At 54.3% G+C, this 21,673-nt stretch overlaps 1 protein-coding gene across 3 annotated transcripts in view; it reads left to right on the top strand.

Annotated features, from left to right (window-relative positions):
• LOC144799666 (low density lipoprotein receptor adapter protein 1-B-like) overlaps window positions 1-21,673 on the top strand; it is a 111,402-nt gene that overhangs the window by 67,043 nt on the left and 22,686 nt on the right. Inside the window, exon 1 of one of the 3 annotated variants that reach the window (XM_078671133.1) lies at window positions 4,995-5,045. The exons of 1 other annotated variant lie outside the window; for it this stretch is intronic. The gene's annotated coding sequence lies outside the window, so the exon portion shown is untranslated. Of the gene's footprint in view, window positions 1-4,994; window positions 5,046-15,888; window positions 16,011-21,673 lie in introns of those variants that run through there. One more of the 3 variants, XM_078671131.1, reaches the window with a different exon arrangement.

Genomic DNA, 21,673 nt, shown 5'->3' with positions numbered 1-21,673 from the left:
CGTGTTTATTTTTAGGTCTCGCCTGTCGATGCGCATGCGCATCGAGCAAGCGAGACTATGGGGGCTTATCCACTCTTTGTCCAACTTGCAAGGAATCGTGGCGATTCCTTGCAGTGCCCGTGACTTTTAAGCTCAATGCGCATGCGCATTGAGCTTAAAAGCGCGTGCACATGCCCCCAGCCGCCTGCCTTGCCTACTCTCCCGCCCCCTCACTTCTTGATTGCACGGCCGCTAGGCCGTGCCTCCCCTACTCTCCTCCTCCTACTCTCCTCCCCTCGCCGTCTGTTCCCGCACTCCTCCCACACCCCGGCTCCGCCCCCTCCCCTGCCCGCCGTGTCGTGCTTTACATTTCGCACATTCTCTCTGCCCGCAGTTTGCAGACATTGCCTCAAACCCCCTGGAAATGTGTTTTTTTTTTAAGTTCTGGACAGATTGGGTTGTTTTGATTCAGCCAATCCTTTCAAAGCTTTTTGAAATATAATAATGCATAACACCGCAGTAGCACAAGCGCTAAACGTTACCTACGGAATCTGTACAGTCTCATCGCACTCCCAATGATGGGGCCAGTGCAGTTTCACACGGTGTTCTGTCGCCTCGCCGCATCCACTAAATCCTTTTCCATTCTCCTCTTAGGGCGTTCCTCCAAAGCAGCCGTCCCGGTCCCGGAGTGCATGCAGGTCAGATAGGGACTCCAGGGTACCCGGCAGAGCGCTCTACGTGCCGGCAGGGCGTCGTTCACTTTTACGCACTACCGATGTTTGGCAGCGAGTGTTATCGGCCCTGGGGGACTTCAAATACAGTCCGCTAGCTGTTCTGGTTATCGCCCCCGGGTCTCCGGCCCAGCTCCGCAGTGCCTGCCTACCTCTTCATCGGCTCGCAGCTCCAAACCGCACGTCTCACGGTAAAAGTTCCTGCCGCGAGCGGGACCAGCAGACTCTCTTCCGCAGTCAGTAGCAGGGCTTGCTGTACATTCGGGCCCCCCGGGCAGCACAAAACAGAGGGTGAGTCGTCCTTAGCGATCTCCACGGCGACGCACAGTTCCCCGCCTCAGGTCCGCAGCGCCACCATTTTGTACATTCACGGCTTCGGAGGTCAGCAGCAGATTCCTCAGTCCCGTCAAGAGGTAAAAGCAATGATCACAGCGAAATATACCGCCTCCAAGTTCCGATGCTTACATTTATACGTTTGGTATTTAGAGGAGCACAATAACCAGGATAAATTACGGGGTGAATCGCCCGAACTGCAAGAGCCTCACTCGAGTGTGGCCATCTTGCTTGGCGCCCTCTAGCGCCCCACCAAGATGCACTGTAAACTTCTAGAGACAATGGTAGAGCAATTACAACATTGTGTTCAAAAGGACTTATAAGGCAGCATTAGAAAAAATATTATTCAGAAGTACAACTAGCCAAAAAAGCAAATTTTAAGGCGAGGATAGCAGAGTCTGGCAATAAGTCCAATAAAACCCTATATGGGCCCAGAGGCCGCCATTAGAGACTATCAACCCTCGGCTGATTGTTGTAATCAACTGGCTCCATACTTTTAAAGTAAAACCAAAACCATTTAAGCTAGCCTTTTATTAGATCCTCTGGGCAACTATCCCTAAAAATAAATTTGAACTATATAGGGATCTCCACACAGGACTGCATGCACTATCTGAAACATACACCCCTCACCCTCACTCACTCACCCTCAACCCCTCACCCTCACTTACCCTCACCCTCACTCACCCTCAACCCCTCACCCTCACTCACCCTCACTCACCCTCAACCCCTCACCCTCACTCACCCTCACCACCCTCAACCCCTCACCCTCACTCACCCTCACTCACCCTCAACCCCTCACCCTCACTCACCCTCACTCACCCTCACTCACCCTCACTCACCCTCACCCTCACTCACCCTCACTCTCACTCACCCTCAACCCCTCACCCTCACTCACCCTCAACCCCTCACCCTCACTCACCCTCACCCACCCTCACCCTCACCCTCACTCACCCTCAACCCCTCACCCTCACACAGTGCAATAGGTCTCAGACCATTTCAGTTAGAGCTTTTAGAAATGTTTATGGCTTTTTTTATTTGTAATACTTTAGCATTGGCTACAGGAAACAAAAATGCTAAACATTTACAAAAAAAACCCCATAAACAATTCTAAAAGCACTAACTCTAATGGTGCGAGACCTATTGCATTTCCAATGCTTGTTTTGCGTGCAATTGTTAGATACAGCAGTTATTACTCATTCAGAGCTGTTTTATCTGGTTTACACTAAACAGATTCTGATATACTATTAATTACTAACTGCTTTTGGTGTTTTTGTACTACAAAACCCACTTTTATTCTTCATGTCTGCAGCCATACTGTCTCTTTCATATGAGGGATTAGGCACAAAGGATTTAGGATGTTTTGGGATGGCAGGATGTTGTGACCATGTATTTTATGGAATACCATGTCCTTTGACGTATGTAATGATTGTACAAAGACGTGACCGTAATGTTCTTATTACAGCATGGTTGTGACATTACATTGGTGAGCCAGCAGAGCATAGGAAGGGCAGGGCATTGGGCAGAAACACAGCTTTTTCCTAAACAATGAAAGGGATAACTGGCTTTTCGACTGTCTATCTACTGTGTCCCTGAAAATGTACATTAGTTACCTGACAAGAGGTACTCTATGAGGGTATATTTATTTATTGCACTCCTGGAGATGTTTACAGAAAAGCCAGAACTTCTCTACATCTTATCACACTCTACGGTGCACGTTTTTCTGCTTTTGACTCCACCAGAGTTGTGTTACTGGGAACCATTCACTGTAATTCTTTGCAGGCGTGTGGCGTTTCTGCAGACATCAAGATTTGTGATAATCAAGTCATTGCGTATTTCTCGCTCTTCTGTGATTCTAATGGTAAGTTTAGCTCATACCTGCAAATAGATTGCTTTACGAGTGCAAAATCACTTTTGTAATTTAGAAACTGCAGTCGAACTAATAAGAAGGATTGGGTGAACCCTACCCTTGAAGGCAGCAGGATTTTCCCCCTATTTCTTTCCCACCATGTTTTGCTATAAGTCTCTTTAGGCCAGGGAGGACACCCAGGGTGTGTGCTGCTGGAAAATTGATAGATGATGTCTCTAATTTAAATTAGAGTCAATTGTAATCCAAGTCTGGCTAGTCCTCAACAAGCTGGATTTTGATATTATCAGTGTCCAAGAAACCTTCAAAGATTTAGAAGACAATGCCATTACTTTTATTAGATTTATGGTCCAGAGATTTTCCTGATGTATAATGTGCAGTTTATTCAAGAGTCTCTGCAGAGAAGTAAAAGTCGGGTCTAACCATTCCAAGTGGGCAGTGCAGGTTAAATTAATAATTGTGAAGCTACCCCGCCTTGTACGAAAGCTATCGACTCTGTCAACGATATTTAAGGATTCGCCACAATAAGATCGAAAAGCAGTCCCGCCAAGATACAGCCTTGGTTTGGACAATTTTTGGGGTATATCTTTGGTCATAGGCTCGAGATGCTATGTGATTTAACCCTTGCTCAGGTCTGAATGTGAAATCCCACAATTAGACTTAAAAAAGTGCATTATTGGTATATATTCAACAGAAAGCGTGGAGGACAGCGCATATATAAGAATACAGTGGCTTTGATTTCCATGAAAGCTAGAAACAAAAATGCATTGATCTGTTTGGTTGTTTAATCGACTACAATGCGGCATTCGATTACAGTGATAGAACAAGACTGCGGTTGAAACAGGTTTTGGGGAACTGCCCCAGTCTGCTCTACGGTGTATTTTACCCGCGGCTTCACTCCGATATATTTCTTCCCCTGTCTGCTTCTCTAGTGTATGGTGCCTCTCTCTGCTCCCTCTACCCAATGGCTGTTATCTGCTGTATTTTATACCTTTTCAGCTCTCATGCACTGAGCATCTGGCTTCTCCCTGGCCTATTGTGCGTTCAGGTTGCTCTGTTGCGCCCCCTGACCTCTCTCTGGTGTATTGTGCCCACCTGGTTGACCTCTGGTCTATTGCGCCCACTACTGCTCTCTGGTCTTTTGCCCACCCTGGATGGTCCTGGTTTGTTCACCCACTGCATGCGTGGCTGCTCCGTGCCCTATTATGACTATTTACTACCCGCATCTAACGAACGACCTCTGGCGGCAGATCCTTCTCCTTCCTCGCCACCAAAACCTGGAACACCCTCCCTACCCACCTACGGCAGACCCAAGACCTGCTCATCATCAGAAAACTCCTCAAGATCTGGCTCTTCGAGCAGTAGCGCCCCCCCCCCCCCCCCACTTCAGCACCTTGAGACCCTCGCGGGTAAGTAGTGTGCTTTATAAGTAAATTGATTAATTGATTAATTGGTCTCCTGCGCCCCCCCTGATAGTTTGTGTTTTGTAGCCCCCACTGGCCGTTCTCTATTTGTTGCAGACCCCGGTGGCTCCCTGTTGCATTGCACCCATCCTTGATCCTGCGGCCTCCTTGGCACAGAAGCAAGGTTCTCCTTAATTGTGGGAGCATGTTAAAGCTTTGCCTCGTGATCCATCACCGGGCCCGGATTCCTTCGAGTGTGCTCGCTTCCATGCACCCCCGGTCCTCTGCCCATGGGGTCAAGCCAGTCTAGAACCTGTAGGCCTCAATAACACCCTCCCGGGTGGGGTATTTACAGTACACGGTGTCCTGTTTACATGCAACACTGAACCGCCCTCGTGCCAGAGACCCGCACTACTGCGCAGTGTGACGCGGTCGCAGCGAGGGCGCCCTGCCCTTGCAAGGAGGCGCTTATCAGCTCTGTGCAGGCCTCGTGAACCTGAGTGGACATGTTTACACTTCATCTGCCTTCATAAACGGAGGTTGTTGTGCAGTTCATTTGTTTTGAGGGAAATTTGGCGCCTAAAGATATTTTGAATTCTGTGCGTTACGTGCTGGCGTCCGCACTCACCAAAGATGGCGTCCAACCTTCTCGCAGACAGAGCGCGTGCACCTGGAGGTCAGAGGTAGCCCAAGAGTGACGACTGCATTTATACCTCTGCGGCTTATTGGATGTAGGTGAGTTGTTAGTCTGTCTTTGCTTTTGGTGTCCACTCAATGGAGCAAATGATTCAGACCACAGCAGCTCACTGTCGATGTGAACACTCTGAACTATGTTCTTTGCACTGTTTCTTTGGGAGAGTGTTTCTGTTTGACATGTATCGGCTGCAAATACATACAAATAAGCTCTCCAGGCCCATACCTGCCTCCTTTTGGCATACTGACCCTCCCTTGATGGTTTGCCATATCTATCCCCAGGGCTTATGCTTCCCTGCTTCTGCCAATCATTTTTCCTCAAATATTCGATTCTTGACCAATGCTTCACCCATACTGTATTTGTTACACGCCACCGAGCTTTGAAGGCATCCCATGTTGGGTATGCACACCCTTTTTAGCTTTTAGTTCTTTTCTGGTATTTGTAGTTTTGTTTTTCCATTACAAATGCAGGACCTTTATTTTATTTAGATGGGGAAAAAAGGCTAGAATTAATTAATTTGCTATCATGCAAAGAAAACAAAAGGTCTGTGAGCTGCTCATGCCTGAAAAAGACAACTTCTGATTTATTCCAACAGAATAGGAATGTGTATGGCCAAAGCCAATAGGGGTGAGTGACCCTGGCAAGTTAGTGAGTTGATTTCTAGGTCTGATTTGCGAAAATGACATATAATATAATATACTTACTAAGAAAGGCGTTCAGCCAGCGCTCTTCATCCATTGGTCTGTTATTGTGTCAGTCAAATTGATCCCCCTGTTACAGCATACAGCACGGAGAAGTGGGCCAGCCCACTTCAGGCACTGGCTAACTTCACTGTGGGTGAAGCACACCCGCACAAAAGAAGCTCCCTTGTGTTCCGGGGACGACAATGGCAATATGTGCCTTTTGAAACCACAAAATGTTTGCTTTGTTACCATTTTTTGTTTTTTTAGATCGATGAGGGAATGGGAGCTTTCCCAATAAATAGGTTTTTCAAAAAACACGGCAAAACAAAACTTTAATTGACAAACCAAAAGGCAAATTAGCTTTGCCAGTGATTGTTTATTGTTGCAAAAGTATGCACCCAAAAGCAAAACCTATTCCACCTAAACATGACGGCCATAAGCTTTTAATAAAAATGTTGAACTGAAAGAATATCAATTGCATGCATTTGTAATAGCCCAGTATGGGCCTTTCTTGCAGGCCTGTGTACTCCGAGCAGGTGCAGAAACATGTCTTTGTTTTATCGCCTGCACGTCACAGGAAACAATGATTCTAGCCGGTGCAAAGAAAAGGTAGTATTGGCTTTGAGTTACTGTAGCCTGAAGATATAGTTTATGCATATAACGGTGACTGAAAACTTTAAAAGTATAAGGAATGGGAAGAAAAAAGCATTGGACAAGTAAAATAGTGGTCCAGCGCTCTTCTTGGCTCACCTCTGAAGTGCAAGTTGAATTCTGGAGTCCTCTTTGTGGATAACAGTTTTGGGTCTCTCTCCCTTTAGCGCATTGTATTCAGTTCTGCATGAAAACGCGGTGCGACGCCTCCTCAGGGGTACGAAGCGCTATATAAATACAATTACAGTTTCCGAAATGTTGAGTCCAGTTTGGCAGCACAACTGGAGAATTGTATCGACTTCAGGACCCTTCCTCCAGTTTATTGGGTCAAGCTCTGGATGCCATGCCTGGAATGCTCTGCCCAGTTGCAGGGGGTGGGCACCCCCAATATATTGTATCTGGGTCCGGTGTTTGAATCTGGGCTGTTGTGACAGGTTCTGTGGGTCACAGCTGAAGTATTGTGCGCTCTTCTGTTTGTCACAGGCCCCATCTATAATATTGTGTCCAGTTTTAGAGGCGACATGTAGTCGTTCTAGACTAGAGGCCATATCCAGAGTGTTTTACTCAGATATTAAAGCCAAACCTTAAGGGCTGTGTCCAGTTCTCTGAGTCACATCTGGAATGGGTGATACGCTCTTGATGTTGCATCTAGAGTTGTGCCCTGTTCTGTAAATCACATCTGGAATGGGTGATACGCTCTTGATGTTGCATCTAGAGTGCTGTGTCCCGTCCTCTGAGTCACATCTGGAATGGGTGATACGCTCTTGATGTTGCAGAGTGCTGTGCCCCGTTCTAGAAACCACCTCTAGACAATTCTGTTCCACCCTGAAGTCCACACTTGGTTTATTGTGTCCACTTCTGGAAGCTCCCTCCAGTTGTTGCAGCTCGCACTTGAGAACCATTCTAGAGTGTTTTAGAAAACGAAACTGCGTGGTTGATGAATTTAGTTTATTCTTGAGAAATGTAGGATATTATGCTAAATCTTTAGATTATAACAGACACTCTGAAAGGATTCTCAGTCCATTTATATGATTTCAGTGAAACATAAATTCCACAGGGATTGACAACGCGGTGTCCTTTTGTGTGGTTCTAGAGTGCTGTGCCCATTTCTGGACCCTTATGCAAAGTGTTGCGCCTGGATGAGGCTTTACGTCGAGTTCTACAGCTCCTTACACATCTGGAGTGCTGTGCATCATCTGGATGCCACGTATCGAGTGCTGTGCGCTGTTCTAGAGTATTCTACCCACTTCATGAAGCAATGGCTTAAGTGCGGTGGCCACTTTTTGAGTGTTCTGCTGCCCAGTCCTGGAGGTCACATTAGCAGTCACGTGGCCACTCTGTCTGTAGTGCTGTGCCCAGTTCTGGAGTCCACATCTGTAGTGCTGTGCCCAGTTCTGGAGTCCACATTGATAGTGCTGTGCCCAGCTCTGGAGTCCACATCTGTAGTGCTGTATCCAGTTCTGGAGTGCTGATCCGTTTTCTGGAGGTCTGCAATCTGGAGTGCCAGGGCCAGTTCTGGAGGTCTGGCATCTGGAGTGCCAGGCCGGTTCTGGAGGTCTGCAATCTGGAGTGCCAGGCCCGGGTCTGGAGGTCTGATATCTGGAGTGCCAGGCCCGGGTCTGGAGGTCTGGCATCTGGAGTGCCAGGCCCGGGTCTGGAGGTCTGGCATCTGGAGTGCCAGGCCCGGGGCTGGAGGTCTGGCATCTGGAGTGCCAGGCCCGGGTCTGGAGGTCTGGCATCTGGAGTGCCAGGCCCGAGTCTGGAGGTCTGGCATCTGGAGTGCCAGGCCCGGGGCTGGAGGTCTGGCATCTGGAGTGCCAGGCCCCAGTCTGGAGGTCTGGCATCTGGAGTGCCAGGCCCGGGGCTGGAGGTCTGGCATCTGGAGTGCCAGGCCCGAGTCTGGAGGTCTGGCATCTGGAGTGCCAGGCCCAGGGCTGGAGGTCTGGCATCTGGAGTGCCAGGCCCGGGTCTGGAGGTCTGGCATCTGGAGTGCCAGGCCCGGGTCTGAAGGTCTGGCATCTGGAGTGCCGAGCCCGGGTCTGGAGGTCTGGCATCTGGAGTGCTGAGCCCGGGTCTGGAGGTCTGGCATCTGGAGTGCCAGCCCGGGTCTGGAGGTCTGGCATCTGGAGTGCCGAGCCCGGGTCTGGAGGTCTGGCATCTGGAGTGCCGAGCCCGGGTCTGGAGGTCTGGCATCTGGAGTGCCGAGCCCGGTTCTGGGGGTCTGGCTGGCATCTGGAGTGCCATGCCTGGGGTCTGGCATCTGGAGTGCCAGGCCACTCTGGAGGTCTAGCATCTGGAGTGCCAGGCCCGGGGCTGGAGGTCTGGCATCTGGAGTGCCAGGCCTGGGGCTGAAGGTCTGGCATCTGGAGTGCCAGGCCCGGGTCTGGAGGTCTGGCATCTGGAGTGCCGAGCCCGGGTCTGGAGGTCTGGCATCTGGAGTGCCAGGCCCGGGTCTGGAGGTCTGGCGTGCTGAGCCCGGTTCTGGAGGTCTGGCATCTGGAGTGCCAGGCCCGGGGCTGGAGGTCTGGCATCTGGAGTGCCAGGCCCGGGTCTGGAGGTCTGGCATCTGGAGTGCCGAGCCCGGGTCTGGAGGTCTGGCATCTGGAGTGCCAGGCCAGAGTCTGGTGGTCTGGCGTGCTGAGCCCGGTTCTGGAGGTCTGGCATCTGAAGTGCCGAGCCCGGTTCTGGGGGTCTGGCTGGCATCTGGAGTGCCATGCCTGGGGTCTGGCATCTGGAGTGCCAGGCCACCCTGGAGGTCTAGCATCTGGAGTGCCAGGCCCGGTGTCTGGCATCTGGAGTGCCAGGCCCGGTGTAAGGCATCTGAAGTGCCGAGCCCGGTTCTGGGGGTCTGGCTGGCATCTGGAGTGCCATGCCTGGGGTCTGGCATCTGGAGTGCCAGGCCACTCTGGAGGTCTAGCATCTGGAGTGCCAGGCCCGGTGTCCGGCATCTGGAGTGCCGAGCCCGGGTCTGGAGGTCTGGCATCTGGAGTGCCGAGCCCGGGTCTGGAGCTCTGGCATCTGGAGTGCCAGGCCAGAGTCTGGTGGTCTGGCGTGCCGAGCCCGGGTCTGGAGGTCTGGCATCTGGAGTGCCAGGCCCGGGGCTGGAGGTCTGGCATCTGGAGTGCCAGGCCCGGGTCTGGAGGTCTGGCATCTGGAGTGCCAGGCCCGGGGCTGGAGGTCTGGCATCTGGAGTGCCAGTCCCGGGTCTGGAGGTCTGGCATCTGGAGTGCCAGGCCCGAGTCTGGAGGTCTGGCATCTGGAGTGCCGAGCCCGGGTCTGGAGGTCTGGCATCTGGAGTGCCAGGCCCGAGTCTGGAGGTCTGGCATCTGGAGTGCCGAGCCCGGGTCTGGAGGTCTGGCATCTGGAGTGCCAGGCCCGGGTCTGGAGGTCTGGCATCTGGAGTGCCAGGCCCGAGTCTGGAGGTCTGGCATCTGGAGTGCCAGGCCCGGGTCTGGAGGTCTGGCATCTAGAGTGTCGAGCCCGGGTCTGGAGGTCTGGCATCTGGAGTGCCGAGCCCGGGTCTGGAGGTCTGGCATCTGGAGTGCCAGGCCCGAGTCTGGAGGTCTGGCATCTGGAGTGCCAGGCCCGGGGCTGGAGGTCTGGCATCTGGAGTGCCAGGCCCGGGTCTGGAGGTCTGGCATCTGGAGTGCCAGGCCCGGGTCTGAAGGTCTGGCATCTGGAGTGCCAGGCCCGAGTCTGGTGGTCTGGAGTGCCAATCATGGGGCTGGAGGTCTGGCATCTGGAGTGCTGTCACTGGGTACTACTGCCAACAGTTGTGGCTTAAGAGCGTCGTGTGGCGGAGATTTCCTCCAGAATACTTTATTTAATAGAAATGATCAAATACATTCTCGCGCCCCTTTCACATAATGCCGACGATGATTATCAAGGGGAGGCACTTCTCACCCAGAACCCCCCCCCTCCCTCCTTTCCCACCCCGTCTGCAGGGTTCTGCTGCTCCTGTTCTGAAAGTCGCAGTTTACAGGCAGAAACTGTCACTGTGTGTGGGGGGGGGGGGGGGTTGTTTAGGGTGTCATTGTGAACCACCCCCAGTCCACACCGACTGCTCCGTGGTGTGCAATAGGTGACGCATTTTCGCCTAGAGTGCCAGGCCCGGGTCTGAAGGTCTGGCATCTGGAGTGCCGAGCCCGGGTCTGGAGGTCTGGCATCTGGAGTGCCGAGCCCGGGTCTGGAGGTCTGGCATCTGGAGTGCCAGGCCCGGGTCTGGAGGTCTGGCATCTGGAGTGCCAGGCCCGAGTCTGGCATCTGGAGTGCCGAGCCCGGGTCTGGAGGTCTGGCATCTGGAGTGCCAGGCCCGGGTCTGGAGGTCTGGCATCTGGAGTGCCAGGCCCGAGTCTGGAGGTCTGGCATCTGGAGTGCCAGGCCCGAGTCTGGAGGTCTGGCATCTGGAGTGCCGAGCCCGGGTCTGGAGGTCTGGCATCTCGAGTGCCAGGCCCAGGTCTGGAGGTCTGGCATCTGGAGTGCCAGGCCCGGGTCTGGAGGTCTGGCATCTGGAGTGCCGAGCCCGGGTCTGGAGGTCTGGCATCTCGAGTGCCAGGCCCAGGTCTGGAGGTCTGGCATCTGGAGTGCCAGGCCCGAGTCTGGAGGTCTGGCATCTGGAGTGCCAGGCCCGAGTCTGGAGGTCTGGCATCTGGAGTGCCGAGCCCGGGTCTGGAGGTCTGGCATCTGGAGTGCCAGGCCCGAGTCTGGAGGTCTGGCATCTGGAGTGCCAGGCCAGAGTCTGGTGGTCTGGCGTGCTGAGCCCGAGTCTGGAGGTCTGGCATCTGGAGTGCCGAGCCCGGGTCCGGAGGTCTGGCATCTGGAGTGCCAGGCCCAGGTCTGGAGGTCTGGCATCTGGAGTGCCAGGCCCTGTCTGGAGGTCTGGCATCTGGAGTGCCAGCCCCAGGTCTGGAGGTCTGGCATCTGGAGTGCCAGGCCCGAGTCTGGAGGTCTGGCATCTGGAGTGCCGAGCCCGGGTCCGGAGGTCTGGCATCTGGAGTGCTGAGCCCGGGTCCGGAGGTCTGGCATCTGGAGTGCCAGGCCCGGGTCTGGAGGTCTGGCATCTGGAGTGCCAGGCCCGGGTCTGGAGGTCTGGCATCTGGAGTGCCAGGCCCGGGTCTGGAGGTCTGGCATCTGGAGTGCTGAGCCCGGTTCTGGAGGTCTGGCATCTGGAGTGCCAGCCCCGGGTCTGGAGGTCTGGCATCTGGAGTGCCAGCCCCAGGTCTGGAGGTCTGGCATCTGGAGTGCCAGGCCCGAGTCTGGAGGTCTGGCATCTGGAGTGCCAGCCCCAGGTCTGGAGGTCTGGCATCTGGAGTGCCAGGCCCGAGTCTGGTGGTCTGGAGTGCCAATCATGGGGCTGGAGGTCTGGCATCTGGAGTGCTGTCACTGGGTACTACTGCCAACAGTTGTGGCTTAAGAGCGTCGTGTGGCGGAGATTTCCTCCAGAATACTTTATTTAATAGAAATGATCAAATACATTCTCGCGCCCCTTTCACATAATGCCGACGATGATTATCAAGGGGAGGCACTTCTCACCCAGAACCCCCCCCCTCCCTCTTTTCCCACCCCGTCTGCAGGGTTCTGCTGCTCCTGTTCTGAAAGTCGCAGTTTACAGGCAGAAACTGTCACTGTGTGTGTGGGGGGGGGGGGGGGGGGGGGTTGTTTAGGGTGTCATTGTGAACCACCCCCAGTCCACACCGACTGCTCCGTGGTGTGCAATAGGTGACGCATTTTCGCCTAGAGTGCCAGGCCCGGGTCTGAAGGTCTGGCATCTGGAGTGCCGAGCCCGGGTCTGGAGGTCTGGCATCTGGAGTGCCGAGCCCGGGTCTGGAGGTCTGGCATCTGGAGTGCCAGGCCCGGGTCTGGAGGTCTGGCATCTGGAGTGCCAGGCCCGAGTCTGGCATCTGGAGTGCCGAGCCCGGGTCTGGAGGTCTGGCATCTGGAGTGCCAGGCCCGGGTCTGGAGGTCTGGCATCTGGAGTGCCAGGCCCGAGTCTGGAGGTCTGGCATCTGGAGTGCCAGGCCCGAGTCTGGAGGTCTGGCATCTGGAGTGCCGAGCCCGGGTCTGGAGGTCTGGCATCTCGAGTGCCAGGCCCAGGTCTGGAGGTCTGGCATCTGGAGTGCCAGGCCCGGGTCTGGAGGTCTGGCATCTGGAGTGCCGAGCCCGGGTCTGGAGGTCTGGCATCTCGAGTGCCAGGCCCAGGTCTGGAGGTCTGGCATCTGGAGTGCCAGGCCCGAGTCTGGAGGTCTGGCATCTGGAGTGCCAGGCCCGAGTCTGGAGGTCTGGCATCTGGAGTGCCGAGCCCGGGTCTGGAGGTCTGGCATCTGGAGTGCCAGGCCCGAGTCTGGAGGTCTGGCATCTGGAGTGCCAGGCCAGAGTCTGGTGGTCTGGCGTGCTGAGCCCGAGTCTGGAGGTCTGGCATCTGGAGTGCCGAGCCCGGGTCCGGAGGTCTGGCATCTGGAGTGCCAGGCCCAGGTCTGGAGGTCTGGCATCTGGAGTGCCAGGCCCGGGTCTGGAGGTCTGGCATCTGGAGTGCCAGCCCCAGGTCTGGAGGTCTGGCATCTGGAGTGCCAGGCCCGAGTCTGGAGGTCTGGCATCTGGAGTGCCGAGCCCGGGTCCGGAGGTCTGGCATCTGGAGTGCTGAGCCCGGGTCCGGAGGTCTGGCATCTGGAGTGCCAGGCCCGGGTCTGGAGGTCTGGCATCTGGAGTGCCAGGCCCGGGTCTGGAGGTCTGGCATCTGGAGTGCCAGGCCCGGGTCTGGAGGTCTGGCATCTGGAGTGCTGAGCCCGGTTCTGGAGGTCTGGCATCTGGAGTGCCAGCCCCGGGTCTGGAGGTCTGGCATCTGGAGTGCCAGCCCCAGGTCTGGAGGTCTGGCATCTGGAGTGCCAGGCCCGAGTCTGGAGGTCTGGCATCTGGAGTGCCAGCCCCAGGTCTGGAGGTCTGGCATCTGGAGTGCCGAGCCCGGGTCCGGAGGTCTGGCATCTGGAGTGCCAGGCCCGGGTCTGGAGGTCTGGCATCTGGAGTGCCAGCCCCGGGTCTGGAGGTCTGGCATCTGGAGTGCCAGCCCCAGGTCTGGAGGTCTGGCATCTGGAGTGCCAGGCCCGAGTCTGGAGGTCTGGCATCTGGAGTGCCAGTCCCGGGTCTGGAGGTCTGGCATCTAGAGTGCCGAGCCCGGGTCCGGAGGTCTGGCATCTGGAGTGCCAGGCCCGGGTCTGGAGGTCTGGCATCTGGAGTGCCAGCCCCAGGTCTGAAGGTCTGGCATCTGGAGTGCCAGGCCCGAGTCTGGTGGTCTGGAGTGCCAATCATGGGGCTGGAGGTCTGGCATCTGGAGTGCCAGGCCCGAGTCTGGAGGTCTGGCATCTGGAGTGCCAGCCCCAGGTCTGGAGGTCTGGCATCTGGAGTGCCAGGGCCGGGTCTGGAGGTCTAGCATCTGGAGTGCCAGGCCCGGGGTCTGGCATCTGGAGTGCCAGGCCCGGGGTCTGGCATCTGGAGTGCCAGGCCCGGGTCTGGAGGTCTAGCATCTGGAGTGCCAGCCCCAGGTCTGGAGGTCTGGCATCTGGAGTGCCAGGCCCGAGTCTGGTGGTCTGGCATCTGGAGTGCCAGGCCCGAGTCTGGTGGTCTGGCATCTGGAGTGCCAGGCCCGGGTCTGGAGGTCTGGAGTGCCAGGCCCGGGTCTGGAGGTCTGGCATCTGGAGTGCCAGGCCCGAGTCTGGTGGTCTGGAGTGCCAATCATGGGGCTGGAGGTCTGGCATCTGGAGTGCTGTCACTGGGTACTACTGCCAACAGTTGTGGCTTAAGAGCGTCGTGTGGCGGAGATTTCCTCCAGAATACTTTATTTAATAGAAATGATCAAATACATTCTCGCGCCCCTTTCACATAATGCCGACGATGATTATCAAGGGGAGGCACTTCTCACCCAGAACCCCCTCCCTCCTTTCCCACCCCGTCTGCAGGGTTCTGCTGCTCCTGTTCTGAAAGTCGCAGTTTACAGGCAGAAACTGTCACTGTGTGTGTGGGGGGGGGGGGGGGGGGTTGTTTAGGGTGTCATTGTGAACCACCCCCAGTCCACACCGACTGCTCCGTGGTGTGCAATAGGTGACGCATTTTCGCCTAGAGTGCCAGGCCTGGGTCTGGAGGTCTGGCATCTGGAGTGCCGAGCCCGGGTCTGGAGGTCTGGCATCTGGAGTGCCAGGCCCGGGTCTGGAGGTCTGGCATCTGGAGTGCCAGGCCCGAGTCTGGTGGTCTGGCATCTGGAGTGCCAGGCCCGAGTCTGGTGGTCTGGCATCTGGAGTGCCAGGCCCGGGTCTGGAGGTCTGGAGTGCCAGGCCCGGGTCTGGAGGTCTGGCATCTGGAGTGCCAGGCCCGAGTCTGGTGGTCTGGAGTGCCAATCATGGGGCTGGAGGTCTGGCATCTGGAGTGCTGTCACTGGGTACTACTGCCAACAGTTGTGGCTTAAGAGCGTCGTGTGGCGGAGATTTCCTCCAGAATACTTTATTTAATAGAAATGATCAAATACATTCTCGCGCCCCTTTCACATAATGCCGACGATGATTATCAAGGGGAGGCACTTCTCACCCAGAACCCCCTCCCTCCTTTCCCACCCCGTCTGCAGGGTTCTGCTGCTCCTGTTCTGAAAGTCGCAGTTTACAGGCAGAAACTGTCACTGTGTGTGTGGGGGGCAGGGTTGTGTATGGTGTCATTGTGAACCACCCCCAGTCCACACCGACTGCTCCGTGGTGTGCAATAGGTGACGCATTTTCGCCTAGAGTGACGGCCGGGAGGGGGCGCTGTGGTGTCATTCTGGCGAATGCCCTGTGATGTGCAGTCGAAGTGATACCGTGAATCATGGTACCTTAGGGTGTGTTGTACGTGGGTGTGTGAGCACAGTGCCCAGTCCTCTGGGTCACATCTGGAGTGGTGAGGCAGTCAACTATTGACGTCACATCTAGAATAATATGCTCCGTCTAGAGACCACCTATGATGCGCTGGGTGTTTTTTACTTCACGGCTGCCGCTTCTAAGCGCTAACATGATATTTTTGGTCGGCAAGAGGAACCTGGTATATATTGCTCCTCCTCCTTTCTATCGTTTGTAAACTTTGTGTAACTCTCTGTACGTGTATGAAACGTGTGTAACATTGTGTAATGCTGTTCTTGTGATCAACCTGCCACTTTATTACGTAGCTCTGGTGCAATCTCGTGCTCGTATTTAACGTGATGCAACACTTTAATACTTAATATTGTGAAGCGCTTTGACGCCCATGGGCGGTATGCGCTCTATTCAAAATCCGTAAACCATAAAGTGGAGGTGGGGCTACGAGGTCACTCGGTGCTTCTGGGTGGGGGGTGACGGGGGGTGGGGTCTGACGAGGCCATCCTGAACAAGTAGAGCCGGTTTTGAGATCTGCCTGCCCTCCCCTGCTTCAGGGCACAAACACCTCTGTGCTTTTGCATACTCCTCTCAAAGGGGGGGGGGGGGGGATGGAGAGGTATGGGGGGGGGGGGCGAACTCCTATCAGCGGTTCACAGCACCCCGCGGCCCCGGGCCTGCCCAGAATTCCCTGGTGCTGGTGCAGGTGGCGGGCCTCCACTGAGGAGAAGGGCCTGTGTGTTCAGATAAGGCCCAGTCTGTGCCCGCCACCCTCCGATGCCACCCGCCCTCCGGACTCACGGCCAAGGTAAGGGGGTCTCGCATATCCTTGTTTTTTTTCTGTGGTTTTTAAATCTCGCGCCTTTCCCGGCCGTGCCGCCCGCGGGTCACCAAACACTTCACTCACAACCTCCCTTCATCCCGAGAGCACTTATGGGGCGAACTCCTGAGTGCAAGGCAATTTATTTATTTATTTAGCGCTTATTACCCCTGACGAGGCGTCCTGATTCGATTGTTTCGACTCTAAATGCACCTAGTTTACAGCGCCTACTGTGCCTTTTATCAAAGCGCTTTGACGTCAGCTCGGACTACACGCCCACCATATAAAAGAAAATAAACATTTCTGCAGTGTGAACCCTCTGGCCGTCCCCGCCCTCCACCAGTTCCCAGCCAGCACTCAAAGGCACACCCACTGTGCAGGCTTCCAGCACAGAGGCCAAGCAATGAATGAACATTGCTGCCCCTAACGCTTGCTTTCCCCACGTTTCCACAACAGCGTGCCGACCTGCCGTTGGTTGTGAAGGTTGTAAAGTGACATGCCACGAAAAGCACCGGGTAGACAGACTCCTGGCCTGAAAGTACCGGAGTAAAAAGCACCAATCGATGTTTTTTGTGTGTTATCAATTGCATGACTTTGTAAAAGGTAAAAAGTTATTGGTTCTTATGTATATTTTTTGTATGTGTCATTGTACCCGTAAGGGACATTTGTGCAGTAAAGTTTGCGTTTATTTTAAATTAAAATGCCCCTTTTGATGGATGTTGGCTTGAATGCAGTCTAGTGGATTTAGGCGAGCGTCACGGCATTGTAACTCATTCTCAGGGGACGGCCATACAGCACTGGACATCTGTGGAATTCACACAGTGCCCATTTCAAACTCGGAAGGATGAAGGACAAAGACGTCCCAGTAAGAATGTTCGACAAAGCTGAATGTTGCACACAGCAGCAACAGGCGCCTTGACCCCATGGGCTATCCTGCCTCGCTTTGTATCCTCTGAGGTCCATCATATTGTTTGGTTTCAGACAAGCCTCCACTTTCTTTTGATGTGCAAATCTCCCCACTTTGAACCCATTCACCACGTAAACTGCTTCTATCTTGTTGCTTGTTAAGGAGGAAGGGGGGGCGTGCAGAGTCAAAAAAAAGTGTTCGTTTTTAGGTCGAGCTGATGTTGCATTCATGCGAAGCATGAATGCATCAGCTCGACAACTTATGCTGCCCGTATTTAGGAGAGTGGACAGCTACCAGACGCGCGCTTTGACGAGGTCGGATTTCACCTCGGGAGCGAGCGTCTGATAGCTGCGCATGCGTGGTGCAAGCCCTGGCTCTCACACAGACACAGACAGCCCCCACCCCTCTGCATGCACGCACGCACACACACACACACACACACAGGCGCGCGCATGCACACGCAGGCATACGGCACACATACAGGCACACATACAGGCACACTATCCCCTACCTCGCATTCTCTCTCAATCACACACAGTCACGCATGCGCACACACTTTCCTTCGCGCACACACGCACACATGCGCGCACACACTCCCACCTCCCCACCCCCCCAGGCATACACACAGGCACGCACGCACTTCACATCAGCCCTGGGCCCCACTCACCGACTGCGCTCTTCCGGCGGGGCTCCTCACGGCGCGGCGCGTCTCATCCTCTAAATCGGGGCTCCCTCAGGTCAGAGGAGCCCCGCAACAGGCGCCACACTCCTCCTTTTCCCCGGCCCCCTCCTGGGGACCCGGGCTACCCCGGACGTCAGGGCGCTCCATGCGCCGGTAGCTCGCAGCTCGCGGACCTCGGGAGGCGGGACTTCCCGTCGGCCGCGAGCGGATTGGCCGGCCGGGCAAGAGCTTCCGGGTCCCCGCAAGATCAGCTTTCAGCGGCGCCGGCACACGGAGCTCGCTTCTCCAGGCTCGGACTGCCCCTGTGACTTGGATTTTGCCCACCAGGACCGTCCGAGGGAAGGCGGTGAGGACTCGTTTTTAAAGGTAGTTGTATTTGTGATGAAATGCAGGCTGTGAAGACAAAAGTTCCACAATCGGGTGCCTGAATCTGAATGTCTCACTCCACATGTGCAAGTATTAAAGCAACCGGATAGCAAACACAATCACAGTCATATGAAAACGAAGGAAGTACTTCAGAACATGGGTAACAAAAATATATTTTTTTGGATCCATTTCACGGCGAAGCCTGCAACACATCTTCCTGCCAGCAGGTCTCCCAGCCTGTTCCCAACCCGTAGTTATCTGTCAGCCCTTCTCCCAGCGCACAGCTCTCCGAGCCCATACCATTTCCTGGCCGCACAGTTCCCTTTCCCTGTTTCTGCCCACATGTCTCGGTCTGCACCCCTCCATGCCTGTACCTCTCCCCGGCTGCTCCGCTCCATCAACCTTCGCAGCCCATTGCTCTTCCTGCCCACACATCGCCATACATTTTCCCAGCCGGTTCTGCCCTTTCTTCCCTCCTCCTCCTTTCCCCCCTTCACCTCTACCCTGTGCTGTCCTGACCTACTCCCTTTTGTACCTCAGCCCCAATGCCTGCTACTCCCAGCTCCATTCACCGCGCCTTTTCGCCTCCTTCCTCAGGTAATAATAACTCCTGCGTCACATAGCGCTTCATAAAGCGCCGCTGCCATATCTAAGCCCATGAAATAAGAGAAGGTAAGAGATGGTACTATCAGTGAGTGCTACTCTCCGGTTTACTTTGAAAACATGGTCACACAACTCGGGGGTTTCCTGCAGCTTGTGTTGGGGTCCTCCAGCCTCAGTGACGTGTGGGCGCCCTTCACTGGAGCAGGCTCCCAGGGTCACACACTGACGCAGCGCTTGCACTGCTGCGGGCACCGAGGGTGCTGCACTGACTGTGGTGGTGGGCCTGGGCCAGGCCAAAAAATAGCCGAGCTTGAGTTGTGTACTTCCCTCAGATTCATCCAGTGTTTTTTTAATGACCTTTGAATCCTCCTGGCATGCGGCTTCCTGTGTTTCAGGGGGAGGAAGAGGGAACAATGGTGGCTGCGGTGCTCTTACCTCACTTTTTCTCAGAGATAGAGGCTCAGCTTTATCTCGTGGGCTAGGTGGAAAGTCTTCCCCAGAGAAGGCTCCGGGGACCGGCCTCTCAGACACACACTGGCTGGTGGTGGTGGAGTTACTCTACGCCCAGAGTCTAGCCTCTCAGACAGAGTCAAACACGGCCTCTGTGGTGGGGTTACCCGGCCTCTCGGACACAGCCTTAGTAGTGGGGTTAGCCGTCCTCACGCACAGTGACTGTGGGTTCTCTAGTGAGAGACAGTGCTGCGGCACTGCGAGTCCTCTAGTGAGAGTGCTGCAGCAGTGACTGAGTGCACCAGTGAGAGAGAGGGATGCAGCACTGTGAGTGCTCTAGTGAGTGCTGCAGCAGTGACTGCGTGCTACAGTGAGAGAGAGTGCTGCAGCAGCGACTGCGTGCTACAGTGAGAGAGAGGGATGCAGCAGTGAATGATTGCTCCAGTGAGAGAGAGTGCTGCGGCACTGCGAGTGCTCTTGTGAGAGTGCTGCAGCAGTGACTGTGTGCTCCAGTGAGAGAGAGGGATGCAGCACTGTGAGTGCTCTAGTGAGTGCTGCAGCAGTAACTGCGTGCTACAGTGAGAGGGAGTGCTACAGCAGTGAATGAGTGCTACAGTGAGAGAGAGTGCTACAGCAGTGAATGAGTGCTAACGTGAGAGAGAGTGCTACAGCAGTGAATGAGTGCTCCAGTGAGAGGGAGTGCTGCGGCACTGCGAGTGCTCTTGTGAGAGTGCTGCAGCAGTGACTGAGTGCTCCAGTGAGAGAGAGTGATGCAGCACTGTGAGTGCTATAGTGAGAGAGAGTGCTACAGCAGTGAATGAGTGCTACAGTGAGAGAGAGTGCTACAGCAGTGAATGATTGCTCCAGTGAGAGGGAGTGCTGCGGCACTGCGAGTGCTCTTGTGAGAGTGCTGCAGCAGTGACTGAGTGCTCCAGTGAGAGAGAGTGATGCAGCACTGTGAGTGCTATAGTGAGAGAGAGTGCTACAGCAGTGAATGAGTGCTAAGGTGAGAGAGAGTGCTACAGCAGTGAATGATTGCTCCAGTGAGAGGGAGTGCTGCGGCACTGCGAGTGCTCTAGTGAGAGGGAGTGCTGCGGCACTGCGAGTGCTCTTGTGAGAGTGCTGCAGCAGTGACTGTGTGCTCCAGTGAGAGAGAGGGATGCAGCACTGTGAGTGCTCTAGTGAGTGCTGCAGCAGTAACTGCGTGCTACAGTGAGAGGGAGTGCTACAGCAGTGAATGAGTGCTACAGTGAGAGAGAGTGCTACAGCAGTGAATGAGTGCTAACGTGAGAGAGAGTGCTACAGCAGTGAATGAGTGCTCCAGTGAGAGGGAGTGCTGCGGCACTGCGAGTGCTCTTGTGAGAGTGCTGCAGCAGTGACTGAGTGCTCCAGTGAGAGAGAGTGATGCAGCACTGTGAGTGCTATAGTGAGAGAGAGTGCTACAGCAGTGAATGAGTGCTACAGTGAGAGAGAGTGCTACAGCAGTGAATGATTGCTCCAGTGAGAGGGAGTGCTGCGGCACTGCGAGTGCTCCAGTGAGAGGGAGTGCTGCGGCACTGCGAGTGCTCTAGTGAGAGTGCTGCAGCAATTACTGAGTGCTAGTTTTAGTTAGTCATACACCATATGAATGTTACAGTCTCTTAAAGTGAAACTCCCCCAAAAGGAGTGTTATCTTCACAATATTGAGATTACAGGGGTATCCTAATAAACATAATATTGGCTGGTGATCAGGAGCGATCTGCTTCTACTCTTGCCCTTCCGGAGCAGCTATGCCAGGCTGTCTAGGGTATCTCTTTTCCAGTTTCCTAAAGTGTGTATATCTAAGATGTCTTTTATATTTGAGTTTTATTTATACCATTATTTGCCGCATTATTGACAAATATATATGATTTAGTATCCTGAAGGCATGCCTTACTTCTCTTCCCATTTAATAGGCTGTTCAAATACACTGAACATAATCTTCACAAAAGTTATTTACAAAAGTTTAATCTATTGCCATTATAAATTACAATAACTTTTATTTAAGTATTAATAAAAAAAAATTAAAAGCCATTGTTATTTTTAATATCAATACATCTAAGTCATGTAAATACAACACATTGCATTACAAATGCTATAGGTATCACATTTGCGAAAGTTAAAACTATTAGCATTGTAAATGACAAAGCTATTAATTTCGCTATTTTCAAAACCAACACATAAATAAAACATTTGTCATTTACAAGACCAATAGCTCAAACTTTCCTAATGCGAGACCTATTGCATTGCAAATGCTTGTTTGAAGTGGTTTTCCCCAAAATACTACACACAGCAGTAAAAGCAGAAATGTTCAGCCATACAAAACGAAATTCGCTCGAATCGTTATTAAACACAACATCTCAGAATGAAACTTTTCGATGCCAAACCCCTTCCTCGCGATCGCTTCATTGGAAGGGCCGGTGCCGCCCCCTAGCGGTTACTTCTTAGTGCGCATTCATGGCGGAAAATAATGAGACATTAAACATAAAACTGTCTCCAGGCATTGAAGGGGCTCGTGCGACGCCTGGCGTTCCGTCAAGAAAGCACACTGCCTCCGGGCCTGTCATGGATCCGTGCAGGGCCCGCACACTGCCTCCGGGCCTGTCATGGATCCGTGCAGGGCCC

Source organism: Lissotriton helveticus, chromosome 12, assembly GCF_964261635.1.
Source record: "Lissotriton helveticus chromosome 12, aLisHel1.1, whole genome shotgun sequence".
Taxonomy (NCBI): Eukaryota; Metazoa; Chordata; class Amphibia; order Caudata; family Salamandridae; genus Lissotriton; species Lissotriton helveticus.
This window is presented reverse-complemented; position numbering and strand designations above follow the sequence as displayed.